Source organism: Miniopterus schreibersii (assembly GCF_964146895.1).
Source record: "Miniopterus schreibersii genome assembly, chromosome: 3".
Taxonomy (NCBI): domain Eukaryota; kingdom Metazoa; phylum Chordata; class Mammalia; order Chiroptera; family Miniopteridae; genus Miniopterus; species Miniopterus schreibersii.
This window is the reverse complement of record NC_138103.1, coordinates 87,524,748-87,540,692: the sequence shown is the minus strand read 5'-3', so window position 1 is coordinate 87,540,692 and position 15,945 is coordinate 87,524,748. Positions and strand designations below refer to the sequence as shown.

General features: G+C 34.5%; 1 pseudogene across 1 annotated transcript; it reads right to left on the bottom strand.

The window, feature by feature from the left end:
- Positions 1-8,432: 8,432 nt before the first annotated feature.
- Positions 8,433-9,132, bottom strand: LOC308554934 (RWD domain-containing protein 1 pseudogene; annotated as a pseudogene). The gene has a single exon. The product of its transcript is annotated as an RWD domain-containing protein 1 pseudogene (transcript).
- Between the last annotated feature and the right edge of the window lie 6,813 nt (positions 9,133-15,945).

Genomic DNA, 15,945 nt, shown 5'->3' with positions numbered 1-15,945 from the left:
GTCCCAGGATAAACATTAAGGAAATTCACTGACCTGGTGATCAGTAGACAATTTAAATTACTCTAATCAATTCAATACAATGGGTGTTAGAATGTGGTATTTAAGCAGTAAATACATTTTTAAGATGCTGCCCATATACTTTAAATGGAACTTCTGGGATGCACAGAGGTTTCTGATTTATTTTATTTAAAAAAGAAAAAAATCTTCACCACCATTTTTATTTTATTTTATTTTTATCCCTGGAGCTTCTCATATACAAAATAACATTGCCAAAATTTCAAATTGCTAGTTTTATTTCTTTGATTACATAACATTAAAGGGATTATAGCCCGACTATTGTAGTTTAGAGGTTGAGCATCGACCTAGGATCCAGGCGATCGGGGTTCGATTCCCGGCCAGGGCACATGCCCGGGTTGCGGGCTCGATCCCCTGTCGGGGGCGTGCAGGAGGCAGCTGATCAATGACCCTCTCTCATCACTGGTGTTTCTGTCTCTCTCTCTCCCTTTCCCTTCCTTTCCCTGAAATCAATTCAGATATATTTTAAAAAATAATTATAGTTGTAGAATATTGCAGAGGGAGATAAAAGGGATCAATTTATTATCTGATATCTTTCCTCTCTCTTTGCTCTATGTCATTATTTTCAATATTAAAGTATTAGAAGCAGACAGAATTTCTTTAAAAAAGAATGAATTTAATCCAAGTTATTTCTATAAAGGAATGAGTAGGAAATTAAACTTTTTGAGGATTCACTCTTTGCCAAGGGTCATAAGCAAATTATTCTATATTTTCTTGAGAGTTTTGTCAAGTAAATATTATTTTATAGGTTAGAAAAATAAAGAGCTTTAAATAATTTATTTATAATAAAAGTAATAATTAGTAGAGATGAGAATTTAATCTCTTCCCTTAATTCTCACTTACAGTATGTAGTATACCACAAAGAGATAGTGGTGTTCACCTTAGAGGAGTGTCCATTGCTTAAGTGTAGTGGGAGAAAACTTGTTTGCTTTTTTCCTAGTGAAAGATTCATTTTTAAATAATGGATTCATCTCTAAACTATATGCCAGGCCAAAGTAATTATAACAAATTAAGCAGAGTGTTGAGACTGGAAAAAATTGTTATTTACAGTGTTAAAATCTACCTATAAGACTGTCACCCCAATGAATTTAATAAAAGAAAAAAAATGACCTATGTTGCTGCTTATGTCTGGTTTTGGTTAATGAGATCACATAAACTGAGTGGAAAATAAAATAGTATATGTTACTTATGTTTGAATAATCCTTTGAATTCATACATTTATTCATTTTGTAGAAGATGTTTATTCAATCTGCCTCAGTTTCGAATGACCCTCTCTCTTCCTCTACACCCCACTTCCTCAGCTCTTCTGGTATCTTACTAATGAATCAAGTCCCAGCACGGTCAACTCTGAAACCTCCCATTCCCTTCTCCATTAAAGGTAGATTCTGCTCTTCTGTTCTCCTTTAGCATCCTACGCACATGGATACTTCCATCTGTCACCTCCCCAGTAAAACAGCTATCTTCTTATCACCCCTGCAAAAAAAGAAAAATACAACATGCGCATTTATCAACATCCAGCCTTGCCAACTCCTCTATTTTTCTGAAAATAGTCCTATTTTGGCATTAGTCTAATCAGCTTCTGCCCTATATTGCATATTCTCTATTCCTTATGAGTTACCCCCTCATTTTCTTGAATTTCATCATCATTTTGGCTTTCTTCTATATTCCCAAAAATAAAAAATGATTAAACTGTAATTGATGCCAGTGCATCTCGCTATGGATCCCATCTCTTTTTCTTTTAATGCCAAGTTTCTTGAAAGGAGGCATGTACTCGCCGCACATTCATTCCTCAGATTGCTCCAATCTGAAAACTGTCTGCACACTGCATGAAACAACTCTAACCCAAGTTACCAATAACCTCCTCATTGCTAAATCTTAATGCCAGCGTTTATTCCTCCTATTAATTGGTCTTTGCAGCATTTCACGTGCTTCTTTCTTTGTTATTACTTTTTTTTTTTTTTTTGGTGCTGTCTAGTATTCATATTCAATGTTCTTGTTTTTGTGGATTGAGATCCCCTTTACATATCACAGTATGACATCAAGCTATGTAACACCCATATTAAGCTTTTAAGGAGCTTACAATAGTAAACTTCCATTTCCTCCTTTCCCATCGTGGCACTCTTATTTATGTCTATTTCTGCATAGTTATGTGCCTCACAATACATTATTATTTTTTTTAATTTAGACAGTCAATTATTTTCATAGATATAAAATAAGAAAATATGTGTTCTATGTTTTCTCACTTTTTTAAACCATTCTCAGGACTACTAACTTTTTAGCATAGCTCAAATTGCCATCTGGTATCACATTCTTTCTGAAAAATTATCTGTAATGTTTTCTGTACTGTAGTGCAGGTCTCCTGATAATAAATACTCTTGGTTTTCTAAAGTTTGTTTTATCTGAGGTCTTTATTTAAATGTTCATTTTAAAAATGTCATTATTGAAGCATAAATGACATACAATAAACTACACATATTTAAAATTTAAAAATTTTTCACTTTTGATGTAATATTACAAATGAACTTATCACAATAATTTTTAAAAAGCATATTCACCTCCCCCGTGTACTTAGGCAAGCTGTATTGTTTCCAGTCACTATACTCTTTTTTAAAGGTTGAGACATTTTTTTTCTTCTGTTCACATCAGGGAACTAATAGAGAGAGCTTAATACTAATAGATGAAGGTATGACATAAAGACATAATTATAAATTTAATCACTAGAAAACGTCACAAAATAAAAGTTAAAAAAACTATATAAATAGAAAGCATAGCATAAAGGTTTAAAGGGACCTAGGATCAAATATATTGTCATATCAACACATTTAAGTGTATTAATTCACCTATCCAATTTCAGTTTAGCTTGACAAATCTGCAATTTTTGTCCTAGATAAGGGCTATAACTAAAACAAATTGATTAAAAAAAAATAAAAGCAGGGATAATGATATATGCAGTATAGACCAAATTATATGAAAAACTTTTGATAAAAAGGAAGAAAAAGCGATTTTCATCTTAGCTATGTGGATGCAAACATCAAGCATTAATTAAGACAAAGAAGACTCGTAGCACTGACACTTTGCAGCATCTGCAAACAACAGACTCCTGTGCATTTCTAAAACAGAATAAGGAAGCAATCTATGCAACTTTTTGAAAGAACTTCAAGAAATAATTTCAAATAAAAAACATGTTGAATAACAGTATGAATAGCAGGCTATCGTCAGTAAAAAAAATTAGTAAATTCATCATATTTTTATTATCTGATAAATATAAGATTTGTATTAAAAGGTTAACATATACAATTCTAGGTTTACACTTGATATTTCTTTAACAATGGAACTTTTAAAATGCACATCACTTCATTTAGATCTAGGCATGACAAGGTAACGTAGAAGTGCAGAATGTATGACATACATTAATTTAATGTCAAAATTTGTAATGAACTTCATTTTATGAGAATCATAAATTCCTTCTACAGATAAATACAATATTGCTTTTGCTATTTCAAAGAACAGAATGTTTCATGTTGCCTTGAAATTCCCATTATGTTGTTATAAAAGCCAACATTCTTTTGTATTTAGCTATTTTGTATGACCATGGCAATTGTTTTCACAAAGTGATTCTAGTTTGGTAGTTGAGTAGATAAATTGTATTAAGGCTTTGTTCCACATACTAACTTTTAGTTCAAGAGGATATCACATATACTGAAGAATTATGTGTCTACTTGAATTTTTTTAAAGACCTATTTTGTAATGTCTTTAAAATAACACTAAAACAAAAATATGTTTGGTTTTTTTAAATTGTTAGATATTTAGCCCGACTGTCGTGGCTCAGTGGTTGACTGTTGACCTGTGAACCGAGAGGTCACTGTTTGATTCCTGGTTTGGTTGCAGGCTCCATCCCCAGTCGGAGGCCTGCAGGAGGCAGCCAATCAATGACTCTCTCATCACTGATGTTTCTATCTCTCTCTCTCCCTCTTTCTTCCTCTCTCTGAAATCAATAATTTTTTAAATAATAAAAAAATTGTTAGATGTTTAGCATTATATACATATATATACATATACATATTTCTTCAAGTAAATTTTTATTCAGTGTACATTACTTATGTTCTCAATTATTCAGTGTATATTATGAATGCTCCCCAGAAAAGGAACATATTAACAGGTTTATTTGTAAGTTTAAAACAAAAGGAGTCACAATGACTATTGAATCTAGAAATTGGGCAGGATTTTTAATATTGGGCCTTCATTCTTTATTTAGTTTTCTTTGCATTCAGTACTTGAACTTGAGGGTAAAATTTGATGGGGTGACTTTCTTCTAATTTCACTTTATTCAAAACTTGTGTGAATGTGACTGAATCAAAAAGGATTAAATTATTTGTGAAATCCAATTTGCCACACTGTAGCAGGTTCCCAGAAACACAAGTCTCGAGGCTTTAAAGTCATTTAACAGGCTGTATAATTTGGATCTAACTACAGTTGAATAACCTTAAAGAAAATAGTAAAGCACCTTGAAAGAGTACATAAGTATGTGTCAAATAAAGGCCTGCTGAACACACTCAAGCCCTCTTCTTTCCGCCCTGCTTTTTTTCAGTTCTAGTTTGTTGAATTCACACAAGTTCTTCCTGCCTCTCACTATGTCTCGCTTATTTCCATCCCTCTCTTCTTCCTACCACCTTCTTCTTCCCTTCCTGTTCTAGGCTCTAGGCAATACATTTGTGTCGCATAGTGACCAAGATGGAAACGGTTCTCCTATAACTCCCTTTTCTTTGACCAAATAGAGGAACCAATCTCGATCAATGTATTTGTGGATATGCATGTCTGTGAGTGTGATGTGTGTGTATGAAGAAAGAAACAGAGAGAGACAGACAGAGAAAACAGAGGGAACAAAGAAAGGCTTAAAAATCATAGGTTATCTATTTTGATCTTTTTATGATATAACATATAAAATAAAAAGCAAAATTTTACAAAACCATTATCCTCAACTAAAAGCAAGCTACTCAGAGCAAGGTTAATATTTTGTTTTGTTAAAGAAAGTGAATAGATGTGAGTCATTTAAAAAGGCATGATGCTACTGATTTTAGGAAAACATTTCCAAAGTTTCTCCTTTAGTTTCTAAGACCCCTATGAAAATACTTTGAAGATATAACCATATTCAATGCATGTTTTTCATTTTAACTATAATTCCATTAAATAAAATATGCTTGAAAACAGAAAAATGTGTATATAAAATTTGGTATTTTCTATAAGTGATTAAATGAATAATTATATGAATGTAAGTTAAAATAATGTTATTAATCTAGACTGTAACCTAAATCCTAAAATAAAAATTGACAGTTTGAATTATTTATCATAGGTTAGGTTATTTTACTCTAATGAACAAACTCAGAATCTCAGTGGTTTAAAAAATGTCCCTAGTTTTTTCTTGCTTGCACATCTCTGTTAGCTTGTGGGAAGGTGGGCTCTACTCTACATCATATTCCTGAAGGACTAAGTCTCAGGGTGCCTAACACCCCATGCATCCGTGATTTCCTAAGCAGAAAAATGGAATCATGGCTATTCAAGAAGTACCAAAGTTCCTCAAGTGCCCATCTGGGAGATATAGTAGTCACTTCTGTTGACCTTTCCTTTGTCAGAGCAAATCACATGGTCATACTGGGCTTCAAAAATGAAGGAAAATACAATTTGACCATGAGCTTGGAAGATGGAGAGCCAGAAATATATCTGAAGAACATAAATGACTAGCAGCAATGATTTAAACAAAAACCTTTGAGTATCATCAAAAATTCATTGTGTGAGTGAGGCACACATTGACGGTAGTTGATGCAAGAAATTCAGCTGAAAATCAGTAAACAAGATGAGACATGGGCTGAAAAAATCCCCGTTTCTACTGCATTCATAAAGTTTTGTTCAAATGAGAAATAGTCTCATGGTCTCACCATCCTCTCCAATTCAATCATTTGTGGGCCAGGAGACTTTGGTTTGGATAGAAATTGATAACTTCAGAGTCACTAGCCTGTGGCATTCTCTGTCTGAGCTTAATCTGAAAACATGTTTTTGTGTTGTCAATATTCACTGTTTGTCTTTATGAATGTTGTGATTTTCAGTTTACATGACAATTATAAGCCTGGGAGGCAGAATCATTTCTGAATTTGTCTGGACTAATGAGGTCCTGATATCTCATAAGCATTTGATAAATCTCTTTCCCCCAAGCAGTGTCCCTGAAACTAAACCTTAGCAACAGCCATGGATATTACTTCAAATTACATGTATGAAAATGTCCCTGTCTTTTCCAAGATTCCAGTATCAACTCTGTCAATATAACATTTGATCATTGCCACAAAATGGGATTTGTCCTACCTGTATACTGATAATGTCCACATTGTGCTTGAACTTGGTTTTATTTTACCTAACTAACATTGTTTTGGCTATTTTTTACAGGAAACCATTCTTTCAGGCCAGTTTGTCTCTGAGTCAAAGCTGTCTATTTCTAACTTACTACCTATATTCTTTTTCAGTGGCTGATGTAACCAGTTACCACAAACATGCTGACTTAAAGGAGCTGAGATTTATTCTCTCACAGTTCTGTAGTATCTCTGAGCAGAAACCAAGGTGTTTGAGTCTGAGCACGCTCTCCACAAACTCAAAGGAAAAGACCACTCCCTTGTCTTTCTCCAGCATGTGAAGCTCTGTTCCTTGTGTTCCTTGGCTCGTGGTCCCTGTCTCTACCTTCAAAGCCAGTGTGTATTAGCTCGCTAGGGCTGGCATAACAACATACCACAGACTGGTTGACCTAAACACAAAAAGAAATCATTTTCTCTCAGTTAGGAGACTAAAGCCCAAGATCAAGGTGTTGGCAGGTCTGGTTTCCTCTGAGGCCTCTCTCTCCTTATGGGGGTATGACTGCCTTCTTGCTGCTTCCTCGCCAGCCTGTCTTCCTGTGCCTGATACCTCTCTCCCCGCACCCTCATCTCTCTTCTTTTAAGGATATCAGTATGATGGGTTAGGCCCACCCTAATGACCCCAGTTTAACTTATTTACCTCTTTAAAAGATTTATATCCAAGTACAGTTATACTCTAAATTATTGGGGGTTAGAGCTTCGACATATGAATTGGGGGCACAGCACGCATAATTCAGCCCATGACAGTGGCGTAACACTTTCTGTATCTGGCTCCATTTTCCTCTTCTTGCATCACATTGTTTAGGCTCCTCTATGTTCTTTGTCAAACCTCCCTCTGCCTCCTTTCATAAGGGTACATGTGATTTTATTTAAGGCTTGGATGGACAGTCTAGGCTAACTTCCCCATTTCAGAATGATTAATTTAATAACATTTCTAAAGTATTTGTTTTTCCATATAAAGTAACTTTAAAAGGCACCAGGGCACTGGCCAGTGTGACTTAGTTGGTTGGAGCATCATCCCGTGCACTGAAAGGTCCTGGGTTCAATTCCTAATCGGGCACTTATGAGAGGCATAATAGTCCCTATTAAAATGTTCTGTTGTTTACTCAGCCATTTCCTGTTGATGGATATTCTAGAAGTTCCCAGCTTTCTAGAAAAGATGCCAAAGTAATCACTATTTAATATTATATATTAATGCTTTCATCCCTAAATATTCTTGTATAAAGTAGAACTTTTGGCTAAAGAATGTATATTCTAATTTTAATTGCTATTATTGGATTGTTTTGAAAATAACTATCAATACATATTTCTAACAGCAATGTGTGAGAACAATAACACATTACTTATATTTCTGCAAGCACTTGGTGTTATTTATTCATGCTTTCTAATCATAAGAAGTCAATTTCATTGCTATATTTATTCAATTTCCTTGACAACCTCTAAGATTGGGCATCTTTCCTTCAGTCTTGTGGCAGCTTGAAGATTCTCTTGGGATATCCCCTTTCATGAAATTAAATCTTTTCCCAATTTTCTTTTTTATCACATTGGATCCTTTTGTTAATAAGTAGCAGGTGTTTGGATAGTATAAATACCAAAATTTCATCTCTGTAAACATCTGCTAATAGTTTTATTTTGAAGCTGCATAGTGGTATCATTTTAAATTAAAAATTATAAAACTTTGTATAATGAAATATTATATATTTTATTGCCTCAGAGCTTCTTCTCTTCTAAATCTCCCATTCCCTAGTGTACACATTTCTTCCACTGACATGTATTCTTTCTTCTTTTTTTAAAAAAAATTTAAGGTCAGTTCATTAAGTCCAATGATGAAAGCTATCAAAATAATATTCCCCTGAAAATTATTTTTTTAGGAAAAAAGAAAAGCAAACCAACACCCTCAGCATAGCCACAGACACCGTGACAGTCAGTCCTCTCTGTAGACGGGGGGGGGGGGTCCCTTCGTTAGTCCCCCATGTCGTTCCCTGGGTCATGCTCACCACCCTCCAGCTCCAGTGCAGCCGTTTTCCGAAACAAAGACTCACCCGCCTCTCCATTGTTTCCAGCATCCTCCAAGAGCTGGGTATCAGATGTGGCCAGACTATGATCTGTTTCAAATTGCTATTTACCACTTAATTTATTTTTTTCCTGCTTGTCCTTTCCTTCATCTCTTTTTAATTTCCAAGGGTTCTGCATGGAACTTGCTTTCCAACATAAGAAACCCTCAACTGCAGCAGCAGTGCCATGAAATAATTGCTTCTCGGCTTCTTCCGTTTCTTTCCCTTTTGGTTTCTTTTCTGCTTCTCTTGTAGTTTTTATTTGATCGACTCATTTACTTGTCCTTGCAGAGCTGTCACTAACATAAAGATCAGCACCAACCAATGTTTTCTTCTGCCTGTGATGCTAGTAATTTAGCAATGCCTGAGGCATCATTATCTTCTAGATTTTCCAGGGAGAATATTTCAGACAGGGGGCTTTGAACTTGGTGTTTTTCACTGTATGTAAACTTGAGGGTCGTCAGGACAAGTTCATCCTTTCCTGCAGCCTCAGATGTCACAGTAACGGTGAAGCTGGGAGGGTTTCCTGATAATACTGTAAAGGAGTCGGGGTAGGTGGACTCCAGAGCCTCTGGCTGGTATTGCTGCTCCTGGCGGTCATCTGTCATCGTGGCACTCGCTGCTGCGCTAAGATCACCCAGACACCCAGGGGGTGCCCTGCAGTACATCTCCAGGCATATATACTAAACATATGTGTCTTCCTAACTTTATAATCAGCCAGTAAATAGTTTTCTATCTTCTCCATAAAGAAAAATATTTTTTTCAAGTGGCTACTAAAATCAATATATGCAATCGCCTTTGTCTTTTTTATAAAATATTTGGTTAATTTTGCAAAAATTCTTGAAATGGAGACCAATATAAAATTTAACAATTATCCAATTTATTGGCAGAACTCAAAAGCCATCTGTAAAGCAGCCCATTTCAATATTTTGCCATTCTCATTAATCTTTCATGCATTAAATCAAAGATTGTGGTTTAGTGTTGCCATTCTCACCTTCATGTTGCTTTGTTCATTCCCATTCTTAGTCAGAAATCATCAATAATTCTTCCAGCTTACAATTTCTATTACAACATCCCTCAGACTTTAGAGTGCCTACTTTTTTTTCTGGATCAGAACATGCTTAGGCACTTTGATTATATTGGGATTGAAATGAGGACACCAAGAGAAAGAATCTAATCAAAGGGCTTTCACAATTCTGTTTTCTTTCAACAGTAATTCTTTTTGTTTTTCAATGGAATTCTTAGCAATATGATTTTCTGAATGGCTTTCATCTTTTGCCTAATGATGGAAAATTTAATTTTTTCCTTAATTTCCTGAAAGTTCTTGAAGATCAGAGCTGCAATTTAATAATAACCAAGATGGTGGTAAGGGAGGAGATATTAGAAGGTTGACTTTCAAGTCTACAACCTCTAGGGAACACTGTGTGGCAATTCCCAGAGTTTAAGGGAATGTTATTGCTTCTGTTGTGGCATTAGTTTAAAGTTCATAAGATGGACATTTAAAAACTTTTTTGAAACAAAGATGTGTATTTTTCCAAATTTACAAATATAAAAATGAGCAAGCAAAGGTTATCCCTAAACAACACCTTAAAGATAAAAGGATTACAAGATGTTATCCTCAGAACAGATATGAATAGATCAGTGTGTGTGGCATACCTTGTTTAAAAACAATCATTATTACATTAAAGTAAAATTCAAAATAACATATAAAAATTTAATTTGACTTCAGGGACTATATAATATATTAGAAATAAGCACAGTTTATTATCTAAAAGAAGCTATTTGCCTTCAGAAATCAGAAATATTCACCAACATATAGGGCAGTTTGCTATTAGCAGAATTTGTTACTAGCAAAAAGTTATGTATTTCATAGTTTCAACCACAAAAATAAAATATGGTTCTCTTTCTTGTGGAAGAAAATTTACTACTATTAAGTTTAACAGTGCCATACAAGGTTCTTAGTAAACTCAACCATTAATCACATTATAGTGATATGGTGATATTATAAATTGACAATAATTACTAAAATGGCCTCTCTCAAAGTAAGAACTGGAAAGGAACCCCTGAGAGATGGTACTTATGAGTTGAAGTGTTATTTTAGAAACTCACTATTCTAATCAGTTCACTTGTTATTGATGCCTGGAGAAATGAGTCTGCTGAGAGCAGGGGGTTAGCAGATAATTGTCAATAGTTGTGACTTGGTCTCACTTGTTCTGACGTAAAGGAAAAATCAGCACATAGTGTCAGTACAGATCTCAGGCCCCATGGGTTTTCCATATCAGTAAGCTTGAGGTTAGAATGATGATATTTTATGGATGAAAGATTAGGAAACTATGAACAAAGATTAAGTTCAACTACTGTATTAACTAGAAAGTTTATTCAGAGATGCTCCCCTGTTCACTACACTCCCACCCACACTCAACCATACCATCCATTCTAAGAGAAGCTCACCACACACACACATTCACACACAAACACGCAGGAGGATGCCTTAAGCTGTGGTTCCAGTATCTGTGTTGCATTCCTTCTCTTTATGTAGCATATCATTTTGCTTACTTACTGATTTTTAATTAAATGAATTGGGCTGACATTGGTTAATATGATTATATAGGTTTCAAGTATACAGATGATGTATCATAGAACTGTACTCTTGAAACCTATACTGATATTTTTAAATGGTGGAACAAATTAGAGTTGAGTAAGTTCACTGTCTGTCAGCTGTCTTTATGTATCTCATCATGGAGTTAATTATGTGTTTTAGCATCTGCATAAGGCCAGCCATAGGCTTACTTTCACTTATACTCTACAATTTAGAGATATTATTATTTTCAATTTCTCCAGGTGGAATAAATATATAGATAATGCTTCTTAAGGAGAGGTTTAACAATTTCTCATCACTTTTAATAATGGATATATTTTTAAAAATAATATACATGGTAAAATATATGGGTCCCCATGTCAAACACACTGTCATTTGCTTAGTTACAAGACAAATTAGCAAGATTTGCACAAGCGAGGCAAAGTGCAGTGAGAGAAATAGGCCCCATTCTCGTATCCTCCTTCTCACTGCTTCCGCCCAACCTCTGTGCTTCCTCATTAAGCTTCTTCTACACTCAGTACTCCTGTGACTTTTCTCTCCCTATAAGAGTTTTCTAAGGGAACAGAAATTAAAAAGGGGATAACTCATTTCCAGGGCAGGCATTTGCAGAAGAGCAGCATTTCAAAGACCTCAGAGCCCAGAGGCACAGGTTAAACAGAAATTACCAAAAAACGCTGCTAATCCTCAATAAATTGAATGGAGAATGATTTTCTGAATTATAGGAAAACACCAGAATAGGGAATTTTCACAGTAATTTTCTCTTCCTTTTTTTCTCTGCATTTTTAAAAAGAACAATCTCTTTATAGTATACAATGAGCCCATTTTTAGTACATTTTTCATTATGTTTCTTTAATTAGTCAAGTACAAAACATTTTAATCACCCTCATAATGAACCCACAATATGTTGCATTCACTTATTTTGGACCTAATCAATAAAGTGAACAATAATAGCAAATGTGTGCTCACTTTCAATCGTGAACTCCAAGCAGATTTCTCTACGGAGGCACAGACCTCACTCGTCTCCATGTTTCTACGTGCAATTCCCTATGGGTATTTCAACTATAACATTTCTAAAATGACTCCCACTGGTCATCGACCCTGCACCTCTTTTCATTTTTCCCCTCTTTATCTTTAGAACTCATTCAGTGCTCTGTGTTATCTAAGTTCATTTTCTTATTCTGTCAAAAGTTGTTTGAGTATTTCATAAAGCATTAATTTTTTATGAAGGCAGATAGTAACATCAACTCCTGAGGAAGAACACCACTGCTTTAAAGGATGTGCAGCACAGGCTAAATCAACCCCATAAATGGATACCAAAAAAGGGGGGTTATCGAGACAAGCCCAAGAGCCCCCTGCCCAGGGTTTTCTCATTGAGAGGCTATTCTTGGACAGCAAATGTTTTGATTGTTTTGAAATATAATACAGTTGATATTATTCCTCCTACTTTCAGTTCAGTATTGAACGCTTCTGTCCAATGATAACCTAAGATTCATATATTTTTTGAAGTTTAAAATTATGCCTGAAATGTACCTATAGACCTATGAATATGCATATCAACGTGAAATCATTTTATGAAAAGTCGCAAGAAGACAGAATGCCCTCTCCTTCACAGCATTCATGTACCTATAAATATTCCTGTAAATGTCTCCTTGGAAGTTCATTCAGTGGGGGTGGCAATTACTTGCCTACAGAAAATTTGCATACAACTTGATAAACAGAACCTGCAGATGAACCAAATGGGAAATCAAAATTCTCCTAGAAAGTATTAAATTACAGTAAAGAACTTATTACAGTGCATCTAATCTCTATTTTAAGACTGCCATTCCTCTAAAGCACAGCCATAGAACAAATTAACACAAACTGATGCTCCAAATGAGAAGCTGTGTGTATGTGTTTATGCCTAATAATGTCTTCAGCTTGGGTGATAACGCCCACCTGGGCAAACTCATTTCCACCTCTGCCTCCTCTTGTACATTAATTATGTAAAGAGGGTCTGCAAGCAGATCTGAGAATGTTTATCTAAGTAAACACTGCATCTTATAAATTTTTACAATCTTCCAATTTCCTGTCATGTACGTGCTAATGTAAATCTGTTACTCAGGCTTTCAGGTCCCGCCATTTTTTTACTTTAACACAAGTACACATCTAAGCATTTGACAATATTTGCAACTCACTTTGTTTTCTATTTTAAAACTTATTCTTTTATTGTTGAACTGTAAAACTAATGTCTACTTACTACAAGAATTTGCAAAATTCATTATCTTATTGAGATAAAGTGTAAAAACTCTTTTCTCATGAATGACCTTCTGTCCAGTTGTAAACTTTCCTGTGATTTTCTCCTTAATATTGCCTACTCCCTGCTCTTCCCTCCCTCCCTCTTTCTTTCACTTTTTCTTTCCCTGTCACTTTGCCTTCTTTTACATATCTTTCTCCCACAATCTGTTTTTCTTGGACATTTTTAAATTTTCTATCAAACTCGTTTGTTAATTTTTTTCTCACTCTGATTCATACACACGCACAAACACACACACACACACACTCCACATCATTATTCTTACATTGAGTAACTCTATTTGCCTTTATAAGAGCCCCTAACATTTCTCAGATTGTATCTAGATATTTTATTTTCAGTTGCTGCTTATAAGAGAATATCTGTGTCTGGTATTATCTTCTAACTGTGTTTTCTGAAATATATGAAAACTAATTTCTTATACAAAACTTTTCCTACTTTTACATAATGACCCTTATATTAGGTAAATTTAACAAAAGAAAACTAAGAGTGATGATAGTAAGCAAGATTACCTGTTCACAATTTCAAAGGTAATGCTGCCAACATTTCATTATGTGAGAAGCATTTGCTGTTATTTTGGGGCAATTATGTTTTCTCAGGTTAAGGAATTGGCTTCTGTTATTATTAGTCTGTTAATTAATTCACTTGTTTGTTGTTCATAGCTGTGGATTTTATTCAGTATGTTTGAGCATTAATTTCATGGCTAGAAATTTTTATTAGTTGTATGATAAACATGTTCTCAATACAGGTAAAAATATTTCAATATGGGCTATAATTCTCTTTAAAAGTTCTCTAACTCCAACCATTTTTCTATGTAGAATTTTGCAAATATATTCCAAAGTTTTAGTTATCTCTTTACTTTTCCAAATTTGTAGTGCTCTATTGTTTTTTAACTCAGAATTTGCTAGAATATAAAACATTTTGAATTACTATCTTTTTTAAAGGTACTAAACTATGATTTCAAAGTACAAGAGAATTATTCAGTAGAATACCATTCTGAGTTGATACTCATAAATATTTAAGCCAATCTGAGAGTCTCTCTCTAGAACAGACAAAAACACACACCCACAAACACACATACATCTAACCTATAATTTATAAAAATAGATAGCATTGAATTTGTTGTGTTGATTGATATAATTATTTTTATCTTTTCGCTTTGCATTTACCAAGTTTGTTTTTCTCTTTACCTGATGTTAGTTTTTTTTAGGTTGATCCAATTTCCTTTTTTCCCCCAGAATTAAACATTCTATTTCTCTTCCCCTAAATTACAATTTCTTTAAAATGTGTCTAGATGTGGGTATATTTTTCATCTTCCCCATGATTCATCTCTGTATTCAAATCTGGGAAATTATCCATCATTTATGTCTTTGAATACTACCTCTTGCCCATTTTCTCTTCTCATTTTCCATATAAATAAGAGTTTTCAAGGATAAAAGCCACAGATGTTTTTCTTTGTTTTAACCTGACTTCAGAAATAGCATCTCATCATTTCTGTAGTATTCTAATCTTTAAAAGCTAGTCAAAGTAGCCCAGGCCACATGCAAGGGGTGAACACTACGTTAGGACATAAGTCCAGGAAGCAGAGATCATTGGGGGCCATGGTAGAGACTGCCTCCAACAATAAAGTATGTAATGATATGAATTTATCTCTGAAACCTATGGCCCATTCACATGTTTTCGTGTAAAATAAAATTGACTTTTTGTAGCCTTATCTGTTCAAAATGTGTAATGATGATTGTAATAGGAAAAAATAAATTGTAAGATTTTAGATTATAAAGTTTTACATGCAGCAAGCAAACACTATAACATAAGTCATTCCTATTATGTCTTTGTTTTTAACAGATCTGATCTCTCAAAGGCTGAGGGAGTTTTATTATTCTTGGCAAATATCAGCTATTCACCAAGGTATACTTGTATTACTAAAAGGATTCAATTTCCTCAATGTGATATGTATTTCACTTGTGGTAGAGTATTTGTTTGGATATTAATTTGAATTATTTGCACCAATTCCCCAACCACCCTTCCTCCAGTTCTCAGAAAGAAACCAAAGCACATAGCTGAAGGTGTTTGATTGTAACTTTTAATTTTCAGTGAAAGACCACACTAAAACTATTGAGGGGGAAACATTTTAGTTGAGTTTAACTAATGCTCTATTTCCATCACAAAAGATAGTCAAAATATATGCATGATAAGATTTGTTGGATATTAAACCAGATACAATAAAATGATGAAAGAAATAAATGGAAAATCTATCTGACAAACTCCCAAGAGCAGAAAAGGTGACACGACGGTAGATCGCATGAATGCATCTTGGACCTAGAATTTGTCCCTGGGGCTCTGAACAATGGTCATATAAGCTATAACAGCTATACAGTTAAAATCTGTCTCAGACCCTTTGTATAAATTAACCAGTTGATGTCTCAAAATTCCAAGGTAGGGCCTGGCCAGGCGTGGCTCAGTGGTTGAGCATCGACCTAGGATCCAGGAGATCGCTGTTCGATTCCTGGTCAGGGCACATGCCCAGCTTGC